The following is an 18,881-nucleotide window of genomic DNA, read 5'->3' as shown; positions in this document are numbered from 1 at the left end:
GCACACTGGAGTTCAAAAGCTTAGTAAGAAAAAGAAAAGCAAAATACCTCATGAATAATATTTTGTATTGATTACATGTCGAAAGGATAATTTTAGGATATAGTGAATTAAGTAAAAAATATGATAATTATTTTCATTGAGTTCTTGTTACTTTTTAAATATAGTTACTGGAAAGATTTAAATTACATAGGTGTATATACATATATTTCTTTGGGGCAGTATTGCTATAAACTTTTCCATAGGGAGCCAGGAAAATTTAGTTTGGGGAAACTTATGCTTCTTGCTGGTCAGAAAACCTTGAGCAAAATCTTAGTTTAACTGAGACTTGCTTTTTCATGTAACAAATATGGATAATAATATATGCCCTATATAACAGGGCTAATGCTAGTATTGGAGACAAATTTTATAAAGCATTCTCCAAGTATCTGGAACATGATAGGCACTTGGAAAAGGGTAATAGTTTTATGTTAGTGAATTTTATAGAATATCAAAATTTTAATAATAACAATCTGTATGAAACTTTAAATACTGTATTTTGAAGCCTGTTGGATTTCAAACTTCTCCCATTTCTCACATTCCCTGATAAAAAAAAAGACTTGACTGTGTACCTTTAGCATCATGAGACCTCAAGAGGAAAGGGAAAGATGAGGATACCAACATTTCAAATAAGCAAATGGTTATGCACTGCTGATGCTCAAAAATGAAACATAACAATAAAGGAAACTTTGAGTTTGCTAGGTAGACCTTGACGCTAACCACCTGTGGTTCTTCCGCCTTTGAAATGAGGCTAGACCAAACTGAGCTGTGTTATAAATCTCAAGTGCATGTGGGAATTCTCCAGAGCTCTGAATGGGTATTTGTTGTTGGCAATAAACCTCTCACCACTGTTTACCAGAGATAATCTGTCCACAGATAGTCACTAGTTAACATTTCCCACATATGCTTTGTTTACTTAAATTATATGCAAAATTATTCAAATAGTGGTTCTAAACTTGCTAATGAGATATATAGCTATATGTTACATACAAATTCAAAGTCAACTCAGGCAGAACAACATAAGTGTCTTGCCTGAAGGTGCCAACGGGGGCTATCACCATTCTTGTAGTGGTCCTTGAAATTTAGGATTTGTGGTATAAATTTAAACCCTTTCTGATGTGGATGACTATATGTATATTACAGGGTTTTCCTGGTAAAGAATCCACCTGCCAATGCAGGAGACACATGTTCCATCCCTGGGTCAGGAAGATCTCCAGGAGAAGGAAATGTCAACCCACTCCAGTATTCTTGCCTAGAGAATCCATGGACAGAGGAGCCTGGCAGGCTACAGTCCATAGGGTTGCAATGAGTCGGACACAACTGAGTGACTAACACTTTCTCTTTATATGTACATATTTACATTTATAGAGAGGAATAGGAAAGTTTGTTTCTAATACATAAGTTCAGGTAGGTAAGTTCAGCCTCTAATAAACTCTTGTGACAGCAGACAGGACACCTCAGCTGTTGTGGCTGCCTGCCTTCTCCTGCCTCAGTAGAAAGCAAAGATGATTCTCTCTGCTTTGGCGTGGATTCCCAAAACTAACACCTCAATACTCTCCGCCTCCTGCCTGTGAATGAATACAAGGTTCCGTTATGGAGTGCCAAAGGCTTGACAATGGTTAATCTCCTAAAAGAAGCAGGTGGTCCTTGCAACTACTATTTCTGTGATTGTCTGCATTCCCCCTGAGCTTCTGCCAATTGCTCGCCTGTCAGATTTGGCAGAAATCGGAGACTGAATGACTTCGTTTTTTTCTCTTTCATAATTCTTTTTAGTGTTCATCTTTTTCCATGTTGTTTTTCACTGTCAGTGTCCAAAAATATCCTTGAATAATGTAAGCTCAAGTTTGAAAAACGCGTCTCATGCTTTTATTTTTTTCTTTTACTCCATTAGCCTCACTCCAGGACCTATGTCCCCACTCCTCTCAGGGGCCCACATAGGAGGCAGGCCAGCTTCCTCCTGTATCCACATATACCCACTTTGAATGTATTCTTATCTTCATGGAAAAGTGAAGATCCATGTTGATCATGCAATACCAACTCCCCAGTCTCAGCTTTTCACTGGAAACAAGAAGGTATCACAATAGTATTTTCTCCATTAGCCATTCTCTTTCTGATAAAACATATGAATTGCCTTCTATTTTCTTCTCTGGCAAACAAAACCTCAGTGAACACACTTTCATATGCCTTCTTGAATCTAGAGATTTCGAGGTTATTTACTCAATAAAGAATTGTAGGGTAATGAGGTATACACATTTTCTGGATATTGTCAAGAGATAATAGACCAAATTTATGCCCCCCCCCACCAGCTGTATCATTCACTTTTACCAATAGTTAATAGTCTTGTTAACTTTTATCAATCTAGTGGTTTTAAAATGATATTTCATTACTGTTAGAGATTGTATTTTTGACAGTAATATTATTGCTACATTTTCTCTTTTATCTATATTCTAACTTTTCTTTAATAAGCATGCATGTATTGTGAAAAATTATATAACATTTTAGAATATGTTTCTCCTTTTTTTTATTATTTTCCTTTGAATTCAATAAGCATTTGTTATAACGTAGCTGATAGCTATGCTGCTGCTGCTAAGTCGCTTCAGTCGTGTCAGACTCTGTGCAGCCCACCAGGCTCCCCCGTCCCAGGAATTCAGCAAGCAAGAACACTGGAGTGGGTTGCCATTTCCTTCTCCAATGCATGAAAGTGAAAAGTGAAAGTGAAGTCGCTCAGTCATGTCCGACTCTTAGCGACCCCACGGATTGCAGCCTACCAGGCTACTCCATCCATGGGATTTTCCAGGCAAGAGTACTGGAGTGGGGTGCCATTGCCTTCTCCAGCTGATAGCTATAGACACAGGCAAAAAATAATTTTAGAAAATGATATACTCTTTGCCTTCAAAGAGCTCATGGTCTAGTTAGGCAGACAGACACTGTTTGGTAAACATAAAAAGTGTTCGAAAGTACAGATGCAGCAGAGAATCAGGATTTATTCACACTCAGCTCAGTTCAGTTGCTCTGTTGTGTCCGACTCTGTGACCTCATGAAGTGCAGCACACGAGGCATTCATGTCCATCACCAACTCCCAGAGCTTGTTCAAACTCATGTCCATTGAATCGGTGATGCCATCCAACCATCTCATCACCTGCCGTCTCCTTCTCCTCCTGCTTTCAATCTTTCCCAGCATCAGGGTCTTTTCAAATGAGTCAGTTCTTCACATCAAGTGGCCAAAGTATTAGAGTTTCAGCTTCAGCAACAGCCCTTCCAGTGAATATTCAGGGTTGATTTCCATTAGGATTGCCCAGTTTGATCTCCTTGCAGTCCAAGGGACTCTCAAGAGTCTTCTTCAACACCACAGTTCAAAACCATCAATTCTTTGGTATCAATTTCTTTATGGCCCAACTCTTATATCCATACATAACTACTGGAAAAATCATAGCTTTGACTAGATGGACCTTTGTTGGCAAGATAATGTCTCTGCTTTTTAATATGCTGTTTAGGTTGGTCATAGTGTGTTGTTTTTTTTTTCTCCAAGGAGCAAGTGTCTTTTAATTTCATGGCTGCAGTCACCATTTGCAGTAATTTTGGAGCCCAAGAAAATAAAGTCTGTTACTTTTTCCATTGTTTCCCCATCTATTTGCCATGAAGTGATGGGACCGGATGTCATGATCTTTGTTTTTTGAATGTTGAGTTTTAAACCAGCTTTTCACTCTCCTCTCACTTTCATCAAGAGACTCTTGAGTTCCTCTTTGCTTTCTGCCATAAGGGTGGTGTCATCTGCATATCTGAGGTTATTGATATTTCTCACAGCAGTCTTGATTCCAGCTTTTGCTGATCAAAAGGAAGCTGATCATGATAGCTTGTTACAGGTTCCCTGTAACTACAATGAACATGGCCGCATGCTCTCCTGGCAATGTTAGATGACAGCTCCATGATATTATAGATGGACCAATGCTTTTTGGTTCATCAAGCATTTTAAAATTATTATTAATTTATCATTCTATATACTCAGTGAAGGAAATGAGTCTCAGAAAAATTTAAGTTGTCCAGAGTCATAGAACTAAGCTGTAAAACTCATCCGTCATAGAAGTCCTTCCATTTTCCTTCTTCTAGAACTTACTTCTCAATGCAAATATTTGCCCATAAATTATACAATACAGACATATGATACAGCTAGTGGGAGTGTAAATTTTATCCCATACATAGAGACACATACACACACATATAATTAGTAAGGGATTCTTGATTATCCATTGACTATTCGTTCTTCTATGGTAAGTGTATTAGAGAAGTATGAAAGCAATACACCTTCTGAGGTACATCTTTATACACACTGTTCTCTCCATTACATTTTGTATTTATCTGCACTTTGGCTATTTGGGGTGTATAGTTAAAGCTTAGAATTGTTGTTGGTGTTGTTCAGTTGTAAGTCGTGTCTGACTCTGAGACACCACACTCAGCATGCCAGGCTTCCCTGTCCTTCACTATCTCCTGGAATTTGCTCAAACTCATGTCCATTGAGTCAGTGATGCCATTCAACCTAGAGCTTAGAACTATAAATTACATTTAATAAATTTGATGACTGGGCAAAAACATTTCAGCCAAGAAAGGGCTATAACCAAATTAATAAAAGCGAGCTGGGAGAAAAAAAATGTCCAAAATGTCATTTTTATTTTTCCTTGTAATGAACAGTGATTTAATGATGCATTCTGACAAAGAGATATATCTATGCATCCATTCAACAAATATTTTTTGAGGATTCACTATGTCCCAGTCAGAGTTAAGTATTTTTCATAGATTATCTCATGCTAGTTTCAATAGCAGCTGTATGATATTGGTATTATTAACTCTACTTTAAGAAAATGAAACTGGAGGTAAGGAGATCAAATAATTTAATCAAGGTTATACATCTTTTAAGGGAAAGAATTAACCCCAAAGCTTATTTCTGATCCAACATGTTGTATACTACAATATATTTTCTGACATTTTAACAATTATTTTCAGCCCCATGGACTTCAAAATCATCTATCTCTAGAGAATAACAAAGATGTTCAAATATTTACATTTCTAAATCATAAAATCCTAAATGATATCATTAATGAATAATTACTAACAATTCAAATATTTGTTTAAAAACGTGTTAGAGGAATTCACATATTTTTAAATGAGGAAATATAATTTTGTATGTACAATATTGGTTCTTGCCCACTAACTGTTTGTATTATTTTACAGTTTTCAATATGGACACTAGAATGTGGTGTAACTATTATTTTGTGTCTATTTCCATGAAAGCAAACTAACTTGCATATGATGAAATGGAAATGTGTTGTAAAACTTTGTAGATTTGCTTCCTAAAGTGGTGTCTATTTGATTTCTGTGTTCATTTGAAATATTCTACATATGCACCTTATAATTTTTGCATTGCAAAAAAAATAAAGCCACTGGTTACTGTAAAAGGTCACCTTTCTAATTGGTGTAATAAAGCCCAGCTGGTGAGCCAGTCTCCGGAATAACTCGGGGCCAGCTCAGCAGTGGCAGAGTGAAGAATGCACTTGGTGAGAGGGAAGTGATGTTAACCTGTGTCCTTTTTTGGTATATTTGTGACTGCCAGTCACCAATATCAAATTTTATTTGAGGTAAAGCATCTTTGAAGGTTCAAGTGGTTTAAACTGCAGCCTATGTCCTCATGCTAAACATAAAAAGGTAGACTGATCATGATGGATATAGAAAGGAAGTAATTGATTCCTTGGTCTGAATTTTTCTCCCAGTTAATAGATTGCCCCTTTAGCAACAACAAGGTAAATAATAAGGAAGCATACAAGATAACTACAGTGCAGCTAGCTCTGGCCCTGCTAGTCACTAAAAGCTTATCTAGTATTTCCAGCTCTCTTCATGAATGCTCCTTCTGCTCTGTGTTTAGAATAATAAAATCTTGTAGCTCCATAAATGTTAACTTCATCTTGTAGAAAAAATAATAAATATGCATTCGGCACAATGCATGATTCTCTATTTTGCCTCTTGACATTTAAGAAAATCGTTACAGTGATATCTATTCAGATAGAGACATGCTGCCTCCTTTTAAAATGTGATAATGCTTAACAATTATAAATATAATTCAGAATCCATACGAAATACAGACTAGGACTTTTCCACTGTAATGTATTTTAAAAATACCTCAAAGGAGTCCTGGATATTTCATCAACCTTGAAAATACTGCCAAAGTGTTTTTACAATATTAAAAATGCTTTAAGATGACATTATGATATTTTTATGGAAAGTTTGACTTTTTTTTTTGGTTTGTTTTCAAAAAATTTTTTAAACTATTTCAATGCTACAGACAAAATGAGTTTGTGTATAAACACACTGAAAATCTCAGAAAACTGGAAGCAAATATAAACCAAAATGGAGCTATGATCATAGGCTTGCAGATAACATTTCTTTAATTCATTGTAGTATTAGCTATCCTGTATTTGAGGCAATTTACACAAAGCTATGCACATGATTAAATCATATAGAGTGAGGCTGAAAAGAAGCGTAGCTCATTGTACGAACATAGGAAGTAAACACTGAAAGACTAAGTTCCAAATTACTCAATTCCCTTGACTATCTCAAGTGGTTCTCTATTCCTTTACCTCTTAATCAAAATTATAAAGTATTATTTCATTTACTAATCAAGTGGTATCTTTATTCCAAATCAACATTCACATCAACTATACTTTTTCACATAGAAGGATCCCAATGCAAAGTCAACTAGATCAGCCATTTCCCACAATATGCATATGAATGGAGTATACCACACAATATAGACACACAGTGGAGAAAGCAAGAGATTTGTAATCCATACTAATTTTATCTGGATAAATTTTGGTGATTTCTCTACATTCAGCTGAACTTTTTAATACTTTTTATTACATCTAAAACTTTTTATAATTCTTGCATTTTTATAATGAAGATACAGTTTTGAAAAAAAATCATCTCTGAAAATTTTACTCCAATATTTCCTCAATACATCAAAACCCTGAGGTGACAGCTTGTGAATATTGCAACAATGGTAGTGGGAAATTTCAAAAAGTAATTTTCTTTATGAAAAAGCTCATATAACTTCTGTTTAATTAAACACAAACAGAAGGCATTTTTTTTTTTAAGAAGGCACTTTTAAGTATCAAGAATTGTAAGAGAATTCCCTGGTGGTCTAGTGGTTAGGACTTGGCATTTTTACTGCCTGCACCTGGGTTCAATCCCTGGCTGGGGAACTAAGAGCCCATAAACCTCATGGTTCAGCCGAAAAATATATGCAAAGAATTGTAGCATGTACTTAGATGAATGAAAAACTATTCCAGATGAGGCTGGAGAATATTCTAGTGATTCCAGTCATTTACAACCATAATATTTTATGAGTCTGTAAGTAACACCTTACAGTAAGTTATAACATCTTACAGCTACAATGAATATCTGGGTTAACAGTGATTGGAAATCCATCTGTAAGATATTTAGGGATACTGTAAAAACAGATTTATGTTCTATATTTCTTGGCAAGCAGGGCAAATTCAGGCAAGAATGTGGAGGAGGCAGTTGCTCTTTCCTCAAGACAATCTCTCTTTTATACTCATTCACTCACACTATCTCCCATCTAGTCTTAGGCATTTCCCCCAAATAATTAAAACCTTCACTTATTTATACCCAAGATGTATTTGCTGTGATATGCTGTAGAACAATGATTATAAGCCTCTTGTGGTATTCACAAATATTTTCCCAAGTTTAAAGTATAAGATAATCATGGTTTCTTTATCACAAATAAAAATGGCATAATATTCTGGTGGTTTCCTAAGAAGGCAGAGAGCTCACTGATAAATCCCTTGTATTGCACATTATAGAAAGGATCATCCCATGATGGAGAAAGGCCATATTTCCCCTTTATTTCCATGAACTATTTCCGTAAGTTATCTCTTACGACCCCTCCTTCCATCCAAGGAAGACCCGAGGAAAGGTCATTGACTTTCAAGTGTGTTACCTACATTTATTGCTATGCAATAATTTTCTCTAAAACCATATTTCTGTACCACTGAGATTCTCAAGGTGAAAAAACAAAAGCAAAAAATGTGCCCTGTTTTTTCTGAAAATCTCACTGTTTTAAATGTTATGCTATTAACTAATAGAAATAGCAAAGGAGTGACACATGGTAGGGCAAATCAACCCTAGTTTTGAAAAAATCCATTTTCATAATTATACAATTGTCAAATCAGTATTACAGTTAAAATGCTATTGCATTTTTCATGAATATAATCACTTATGCAAATTAGAAAAATCGAAATCAACAGATCATCTGACATGTCCAAATAAAGGAAATGTTCTGGAATGTACTTTAATAGTAGCCACAGTAGAGCTCAGACAAAGATGAAAGGAGGGAGGGGATGAATATAGAAAAGGGGAGGGGGGTGTCCTGGATTCATCTCTTTGGTAGCGGTTGTCACAGGCATGGACTTCTCGATACATGAGAAATTTCCTCCCTAATTGCTACCTTTACGCTTGAGAATTGACAGGTAGAATCTGATGGTTTGATTAACTTTAAACCTGATAACATGTGCTCAACCAAATTTACTATTAAAATTGGGCAATGTAGACCAGCAGAAAGATCACTGGCTTCAGTCAGAAAGCACAGTATTCAAAACCTAACTCTTCATTTACTTTAAATCCTCCAAGTTACTGAATTATAGTTTCACCTTCCATAATATATGAATAATAAGATTTCTCAGTGAATTGTTATGAATAGTAGTTTGAAATGGTTGGCCCTGTGCTTAATGCAAAGAAAGCACTTACTGAAGAATCCAGGGTCATCACTGCTATTGCTGCCTTGCGACTATGTAGCTGACTCTCATTGCTCACCATACATGAACTCAATGAAGTCACCACGCCCACCACAAATACTAAATGAGTGAATACTGATTATTGATCCATGGGAAATAACAGAGTTAAGTTCCTGCAGGCATCTGGTCACCTTTTTTTTTTTTTTTTGGGGTCAACCAAAACGTTATTTTTATTATATAACTTTGTTTTCCAACATCCTTGTAAAACAAGCCAGTTTGATCAATGTTGAAAACATTCCTTATATACCTTTTCCTGTGTAACATAGAAGATACAGTCTATGGACATTCTTCATGGATTTCATATTGGCTAGCCAAAAACTTAGTTCCAGTTTTTCATACCATCTTATGGAAAAATCAGAACAAACTTTTTGGCCAACCTAATACTTGAAAATTTGCCTACTCGCTAAAACTTATTCAGAACCTCAAAGTCAATCATGACAGTACATTCTGTTATTTGAAGACATGAAATAATAAACAGTGGTGAAAAACTTGGCATCTGATGTGTTCATTCTCAGCTTGTGAGGTTGAACAAAGTGACACCTGCCTTCTTGTCTCAGCTCTCCTGCTGTAAACAAATGTCTTTCTGGCTATTTAGTGCCAAGCTTTTTGTCTTTCTGTGTTTTTTGTTAGTGAGTTCACTATTTCAGATGTGCTCCAAACACAGGGCTGAAGTACAGTCTAGTATTCCCAAGCACAAGAAAACTGCAATGTGTCTTATAGAGAAAACATGTGTATAAGAGTCTTTCTTTTGGCTGTAAGTTGACCACTCTACATTTTCTCGCTTCTTGCAAGAAAGAAGTAAGGAAAGAGGGAAGGGAAGATAAAAGGAAAGAAAAGAGGACAAAAGTGTGGGAAGGCAGGAGAAAGGGAAGGAAGAAGGAAGAAAGATAATCTAAAATGTATACTGCCAAGTGGGAAAACTATGCAATACATTTTATAAAAGTAGGTAGACATAACGTATAAGGACTTTAGTACATCAATACTTCCTCCACGCCAACACAAAATAGGAAGATGATCAAGGATATGTGGTGAATATCTGCTGGCTCAGAGGGTAAAGAATTTACCTGAAATGGAGGAGACCCAGTTTCGATCCCCAAGTTGGGAATATCCCCCAGGGAAGGGAATGGCAACCCACTCCAGTATTCTTGCCTGGGAATTTCCTTGGACAGGGCAGTCTGGCAGGCTAAGTCCATGAGGTCACAAAGAGTCGGACCTGACTGAGCAACTAAGTAACGAAGCTCTAAGATGGCTCCCAATAATTCCATTTCTGTTATTCACGCCCTTAGGTTAACCTCTCCAAGTATGGACTGTACAGAATAAATGACATATAGCAAAAGTGATAGAGCTCATTTCCAAAATAAATTAGAAAAAGATAGTGACTTTCAGCTTTCACTCTCTAACTCACTCACCCTTGAGAAAGCCAACCGCCATGTCATGAGACAAACCTGTGGAGTACACAGATCGCCGGGCTGAGGCCTGGAAGAGCTTGGGTGCAGAACGCAGATGAGAATTCATATAGATTGTAGCCTTCCTGCAAACTTGATGTTAACCTTATGAAAGACCTTGAGCGAAAGCCCTCATACAACCTGTACCTATAATTTTCATCCATAGATTCTCTGAGATCATTAAGTCTTATTTTTAGCTGCTAAATTTGGGAGTGATTTGGGAGTTGTTACACAACAGTAGATAACTAATAAAGGATATTAGTGGTGAGGTGATTTACCAAAAATATAACTCATCAACGATTTATGAAAATATGTTCAACATCATTAGGAAATTAATAAAAACAAATTAAAAAGGCAATGCCCACTTTTTCACCTAAATTGAATAGATATAAAAATTTTACAGAGTGAAGTAAGTCAGAAAGAAAAACACCAGTACAGTATAATAGCACGTATATATGGAATTTAGAAAGATGGTAACAATGACCCTATATGCGAGAGAGCAAAAGAGACACAGATGTAAAGAACAGACTTTTACACTCTCTGGGAGAAGGTGAGGGTGGGATGATTTGAGAAAATAGCATTGAAACATGTATATTACCATATGTGAAATAGATGGCCAGTCCAGGCTCAATGCATGAGACAGGGTGCTCTGGGCCGCTCCACTGGGACAACCCCGAGGGATGGGATGGGGAGGGAGGTGGGAGGGGGTTCAGGATGAGAGACCCATGTATACCCATGGCTGATTCATGTCAGTGTATGGGGAAAACCACTATAATATTGTAAAGTAATTAGCCTCCAATTAAAATAAATAAATTTACAAAAAAATTGAAATTTTGTATTCATTATGTTTTTAACATTTGTGTTTTCAGAATGACTCTGCATGTGTGTTCTAAAGATATAAAAATTGAAATTTTTATTTATTAAATTTCTAAAGGAAGAGGACGGTGTACATGTGGATATGGATGTGCAATTGTGTTGAAGGTTGGATGTGTTATAATAGCAATGCACTCTGTCTCATAAAAATAACTTAGAAATATTTCAAAATTTACTTACTACACCATCACTCTGGATTCTCTCTCTTCCATGTGGTAGTCTGGAATACAAAAATTAAGTCTTGAGTTCAAAACTTCACTTGTACCACTCTTTAACTTTGTGAACCTGTATACAAAAGTTATCCTGAGCCTTAGTTTAATTTTTATGTGAAGTTAGCATGAAAGTGAAAGAAAGTGAAAGTGAAGTCGCTCAGTCGTGTCCAACTCTGCAACCCCATGGACTGTAGCCTACCAGGCTCCTCCCTCCATGGGATTCTCCAGGCAAGAGTACTGGAGTGGGTTGCCACTTCCTTCTCCAGGGGATCTTCCTGCCCAGGGTTTGAACCCGGGTTTCCTGCATTCCAGGCAGAGACTTTAACCTCTGAGCCACCAGGGAAGCCCATAATATCCAAAATTTCTGCACAAGGCCATAAAAGTGAGTAAGATAATATAAGTAAGAATGCACTGTAAATAACAAAGTAATATGTACCCAGGAGGTGTTACCATACTGTAAGGTCTTCCAAACTACTGTTGATTCTCAGATAAAACCATAATCAGTGAAATCATAATCATTGGCTTCCCTAGCAATGAGTTCTAATATTAGTCAATTACTGTTCTTGAGCACTTCTAATTTTGAATGAGCAGAAAACCCTATAACTCATTAAAACTTAAAGATCCATGCCCACATGCCCAGATAAATATCTTATACTCACAATAAGCTTAAAGATTTATTATAGTGATAAATTATATCAGTAAATCATAGTCTTTAAAGGATAGTCACACATTGCTACATATTGGATCTTCACCATAACTCTGGTAAAGGCAAGGATCATTGTTTTTGTTTAGACATTGTTTAATTAAGGGGATTAAGTGAGTTGTCCAATGTCACATTCCCATAAAAATTAATTTGAGTGAAAAACTGTGACATCTAAGAAAGTGTTCACTGCTGTGTTTTTCATAATAGTGCTTACAATTAGGAATGATTGGAAGCAACTCTCTGTCCAGGAATAGGGAATTGGGTAAACAATTTATGGTATATCAATAAAGCAAAATTTGGTGTAGATATCCAAAATAACAACAAAGAATGACACAGTCAATTGCATGTTAGGTACCTTCATAATTATTTTATGGTAATTATTCCTTCAGGAAACCAGCTGCAAATCAAAAGGAAAAAGGGAACCAGAAAATGATACTATAACACTTCCTTTCTTTTCTTTTCTTTTTCATTTCCCAGCCTTATTAGAATGACTCTAATATTTACACCATAAGTTTCCAAATTAGATGTTTTCTTGAAAATGCCTATTCTTGGCTCACTTTAAATTTTATGTAAACTATCTCTCTAGTCCACCTGTGCTTTGGCATTTAGAAAGAAAACACTTCGCAGAAGAAGCCTTGCAGGAAATATTTCTCCAAGACAGCACAGTTCCCAGAAAAAAAATAAGGTGGTCTGAAATTAGTCTTCTGAGAACACATATATGAAAGGATATTATTAGGGGAGAAATATTCTTTTCATGGTTAATCAGGTTGTTTCAATAGCTGAATTCAATACAGATTTCACTGAAGAAACCTAAAATCTTGTTCTTAAACATCTTTTATTTGGTTTCACCACAGATCATCCTTAATGGGTCTTTATTTTCCCTAGAAAGGTTATTCACACCGAGATAGATTTCTGAATATATCTAATTAGGAGACATCACTTCTTTCTACCTTTGTCATGTCTTTTCATACTAAGAGGGTAGTTCCCTCACCTAAAAATTTGTGACTGACAGTATAAACAAATAATTCACCTTAGTATGGGGTGACTGGTGAAAAGATTTCTAAAGAAAATGGGGGAAGAAAGGGTTGGGTGTTTGGGGAACGATTCTATCTGTATGCTGTATTTAAGATGTTCATTTCATTGATTGTATTTCCTTGACTTCTAAAATACCTACTTGGTATGGTGACATGCAAGAGGAAAAAGAAAAGCAAGCACAGACAGCTTCTCATCTCCTTGAAATAGATATGCCTTGATTCTGCAGCTCACATAATAACTGATAGCAGAGAACACTTTGCTTTTTGAATTAAAATAAAAAATGAAGCAAGTCCTTAAAAAAAAAAAAAAAAACCTCTGAATATAAATGTTCATCCAATTAAGAAAGTGCATTCACTTTCAGGCCACAATGTGGTAAGGGACAGATAATTACAGCTGTCTATGTCAAGCTTGTACAGAGCTTTCTAAAATCATTAAGCATTTAGAAATTTTATTCAGCTTGCAGAATTGTTCTTAGCTGCACTCACACTTATTAAAACCACTCCCAGACCATTTTTACCCACTCTTAGAGCCCTCCATGTCATTAAGTTTAGACCTGGCAACCATTTTCCCACACCAGATAATGGTATTTTTCTCACCAACATAAATTTCCATCAGGATAGGAAATGAAGGACACTAGAAAGATGTCTCAGAGAATGTTAAATTTCCCTTAGGACTAGATCATGATGGTATTAAAATAGCCATATTTTAAATATATTTTTCATTTTGTATTACATATGCCATGTAACAGATTCTATACAGATTTTCATGGAAATGATAATTTGCTGTGATGTCAGACAGATACAGGATGAGATGGCTGGATAGCATCACCGATTTAAGGGACATGAGTTTGGGCAAACTCTAGGAGACAGTGAAGGACATGCAAGCCTGGTGTGCTGTAGTTCATGGGGTTGCAAAGAGTTGGACACGGCTTAGCGATTGAACAACATATAGATACAATGTACATTTCCTATCAGGTTTTTATTTTTGTTCCGTTTTCTGAGTGATATGCCATATCCATGTGGTCTAAAGTTTATTTTTCATGGTGAAGCCATATAGAGGGCACATTAGGAAGATAACATAGACAATAACTAAAGAAACAAATAGTTTCTCTTATTGCCTGCTGTGCCTTTTCTGCTCCATCCTGACGTCCCATGTCAGTAGCTCTTTATTCTGTACTTGTTCTGGTAAGGTTGTTTCTCATCATGAGAGTTTCCTGTATTTTCTCCCTCTGGCAATACCACTATCCTGAACAAATATCTATTGTTAAAATCAGAAGTTGCAGACTTCAATTCATTGCCAGTTGTTATTCTGAAAGATATTTCCCTCCTAATCCTAGTAGTCTCATTTGTATTTCCCACATCAATTTGGTAATTAAAGTGAGCCAGGAAACACTAGAATTCCTCTTGCTACAAATTATAAACTTTAAAAACAACCAGGACACATCCCAGTGGCCTCAAGACTGCCCGAGGTTCAGTTGCCACTGTGTGCATTTTGCTATCCAACATTCAGTGCCAAGCCAACTCCTGCTGGATCTTGCCTGCATCCTCTGGGTATCTGAGTGAGTAGCAACACTTAAAATTCACATGCTGTATTACCCAGCCATGGCCATTGCCGGAGATTCTGTTTTTAGACCAGAAAATGCAGCATACTAGAATAACAAGACATTTTCTCCTACTTCTGAACTGGAAATGAAATCTGAAAGGAACTCTGTTTCTCATTTTCCAATGAGATTTTAAGAACAGGCCATTTCTAAGACTTCTTAGCAATTCATTTTGTTGTCTGCGACAAATCCCAGACAACAGAAGTCAGACTTTCGGCAGATGGTACCCGGAGATGTGGTCAAAAATCCTTCCAGTGCAATATTGTGGGTAATTTCTGAGATGAGAAGGGTGACGGCAGGAGTGATGGTGATGATAGTCTCTGAAATGTTTATTGATTTTTTTTTAGACATAACAGTTAAGTAAAGAGAGAACCTCTGTTTAATATTTGGTCAGAATTCCCTCTACATATGATTTTCAGAAAGAAGTAATATATTTTATTGCTTACATGGTAGTCTATTTTGAAGCACAAAGTTTCCATTAATCATTTTCCATAATAGCTGTGCAGCATCTTATAAAGTAACTTATATATCAAACATCATACATAAAGCACAGTCCAAGACAGATGAGAATGAAAGGGGGCCAGCATGTTTTAAAGATGATAAACCAAAAGGTTTTGGTTATCTTTTGGGGAGATCCAATAGCCTGAATTCTTCTGAAACTCAGTTCCATTTGGCAGATCCATAGAGTTACACTGGAGCCCAGTGAAGGGTCAAGAGATAAAAAAATTTAAAAAAAAATTTTTTTTTCACCTTTATGTCCCAAAATATAAACATTCATTTTGAAGATTCTCTGTTTTATGTCTGGAAATCAGCGAAAATTAGTTTCCCAGTCTGACTTCACCTACACTAGCTCAATTTAGTTCAGTTCAGTCGCTCAGTCCTGTCCAGCTCTTTGCGATCCATGGACTGTAGCATGCCAGGGCTACCCATCCATCACCAACTCCCGGAGTTTACTCAGACTCGTGTCCATCAAGTCAGTGATGCCATCCACCCATCTCATCCTCTGCCATCCCCTTGTCTTCCGGGCTTCAATCTTTCCCAACATGAGGGTCTTTTCCAGTGAGTCAGTTTTTTGCATCAGGAGGCCCAAGTATTGGAGTTTCAGCTTCAGCATCAGTCCTTCAAATGAATATTCAGGACTGATTTCCTTTAGGATGGACTGCTTGCATCTCCTTGCTGTCCAAGGGACTCTCAAGAGTCTTCTCCAACTCCATAGTCCAAAAGCATCAATTCTTTGGCACTCAGCTTTCTTTATAGTCCAAATCTCACATCCATACACGACTACTGGGAAAACCATAGCTTTGACTAGCTGGACGTTTGTTGGCAAAGTAATGTCTCTGCTTTTCAATAGACTGTCTAGGTTGATCATAACTTTTCTTCCAAGGAGTAAGCATTCTTTAATTTCATATATGCAGTCACCATCTGCAATGATTTTGAAGCCCCAAGAAAACAAAGTTTGTCACTGTTTTCAATGTTTCCCCATTTATTTGCCATGCAGTGATGGGACCAGATGCCATGATCTTAGTTTTCTGAATGTTGAGCTTTAAGCCAACTTTTTCACTCTCCTCTTTCATCAAGAGAGTCTTTAGTTCTTCTTCAATTTCTGCCATAAGGGTGGTGTCATCTGAGTATCTGAGGTTATTGATATTTCTCCCAGCAGTCTTGATTCCAGCTTATGATTCATCCAGTCCAGCATTTCTCATGATGTACTCTGCATATAAGTTAAATAAGTAAGGTGACAATATGCAGCCTTGACATACTCCTTTCCTGATTTGGAACCAGTCTGTTGTTCCATGTCCAGTTCTAACTGTTGCTTCCTGACTTGCATACAGCTTTCTTAGGAGGCAGGTCAGGTGATCTGGTATTCCCATCTCCTCAAGAATTTGCCACAGTTTGTTGTGATCCACATAGTCAAAGGCTTTGGGGTAGTCAATAAAGCAAAAGTACATGTTTTTCTGGAACTTACTTACTTTTTCAATGATCCAGCGGATGTTGTCAATTTGATCTCTGGTTCCTCTGCCTTTTCTAAAACCAGCTTGAACATCTGGAAGTTCATGGTTCACATATTGGTGAAGCCTGGCTTGGAGAATTTTGAGCATTACTTTACTAGCGTGTGAGATGAGTGCAATTGTATGGTAGTTTGAGCATTCTTTGGCATTGCCTTTCTTTGGGATTGGAATGAAAACTGATCTTTTCCAGTCCTGTGACCCTGCTGAGTTTTCCACATTTGCTGGCATATTGAGTGCAGCACTTTCACAGCCTCATCTTTCAGGATTTGGAATAGCTCAACTGGAATTCCATCACCTCCACCTCCTAAGGCCCACTTGACTTTGCATTCCAGGATGTCTAGCTCTAGAGGAGTGATCACAGCATTGTGCTTATCTGGTTGTGAAGATCTTTTTTGTATAGTTCTGAGTATTCTTGCCACCTCTTCTGAATATCTTCTGCTTCTATTAGGTCCATACCATTTCTGTCCCTTATTGTGCCCATCTTGCATGAAAATTTCCCTTGGTATCTCTAATGTTCTTGAAGATATCTCTAGTTTTCCCTATTCTGTTGTTTTCCTCTATTTCTTTGCATTGATCACTGAGGAAGGCTTTCTTATCTCTCCTTGCTATTCTTTGGGACTCTGAATTCAAATGGGTGTATCTTTTGTTTTCTCCTTTGCCTTTCACTTCTCTTCTTTTCATAGCTATTTGTAAGGCCTCCTCAGACAACCACTTTGCCTTTTTGCATTTCTTTTTCTTGGGGATGGTCTTGGTCACTGCCTCCTGTACAATGTCATGAACCTCTGTCCATAGTTCTTCAGGAACTCTACCGGATCTAATCCCTTGAATCTATTTGTCACTTCCACTGTATAATCATAAGGGATTTGATTTAGGTCATACTGAATGGTCTCCAAAATCACTGCAGATGGTGACTGCAGCCATGAAATTAAAAGACATTTACTCCTTGGAAGAAAAGTTATGACCAACCTAGATAGCATATTCAAAAGCAGAGACATTACTTTGCCAACAAAGGTCCATCTAGTCAAGGCTATGGTTTTTCCAGTGGTCATGTATGGATGTGAAAGTTGGACTGTGAAGAAAGCTGAGCCCTGAAGAATTGATGCTTTTGAACTGTGGTGTTGGAGAAGACTTTTGAGAGTCCCTTGGACTGCAAGGAGATCCAACCAGTCCATTCTGAAGGAGATCAGCCCTGGGATTTCTTTGGAAGGAATGATGCTAAAGCTAAAACTCCAGTACTTTGGCCACCTCATGTGAAGAGTTGACTCATTGGAAAAGACTCTGATGCTGGGAGGGATTGGGGGCAGGAGGAGAAGGGGACGACAGGGGATGAGATGGCTGGATGGCATCACTAACTCGATGGCCATGAGTCTTGAGTGAACTCGGAGTTGATGATGGACAGGGAGGTCTGGCGTGCTGTGATTCTTGGGGTTGCAAAAAGTCGGACACGACTGAGAGACTGAACTGAACTGAACTGAACTGAATGGTCTAGTGGTTTTCCCTACTTTCTTCAATTTAAGTCTGAATTTGGCAATAAGGAGCTCATGATCTGTGCCACAGTCAGCTGCTGGTCTTGTTTTTGCTGACTGTATAGAACTTTTCCATCTTTGGCTGCAAAGAATATAATCAATCTGATTTCAGTATTGACCGTGTGGTGATGTCCATGTGTAGAGTCTTCTTTTGTGTTGTTGGAAGGGGGTGTTTGCTATGACCAGCATGTTCTCTTAGCAAAACTCTGTTAGCTTTTGCCCTGCTTCATTTTGTACTCCAAGGCCAAACTTGCCTGTTACTCCAGGTATTTCTTGACTTCCTACTTTTGCATTCCAGTCCCATATGATGAAAAGGATATCTTTTTTGGGTGTTAGTTCTAGAGGGTCTTGTAGGTCTTCATAGAACCATTCAACTTCAGCTTCTTCATCATTACTGGTCAGGGCAAAGACTTGGATTACTGTGATATTGAATGGTTTACCTTGGAAATGAACAGAGCATTCTGTCGTTTTTGAGATTGCATGTAATTACTGCATTTCGGACTCTTTTGTTGATGATGAGTCCACAGTAATTTTTACAGATGAACTGTAATGTTCATTACCACTTCTTGGAGCCAGAAAGGGTT

The sequence above is a fragment of the Bubalus bubalis genome, chromosome 22, assembly GCF_019923935.1.
Source record: "Bubalus bubalis isolate 160015118507 breed Murrah chromosome 22, NDDB_SH_1, whole genome shotgun sequence".
In the NCBI taxonomy this organism is placed as follows: domain Eukaryota; kingdom Metazoa; phylum Chordata; class Mammalia; order Artiodactyla; family Bovidae; genus Bubalus; species Bubalus bubalis.
The sequence above is the reverse complement of the archived record's forward strand: the minus strand, read 5'-3'. Positions refer to the sequence as shown.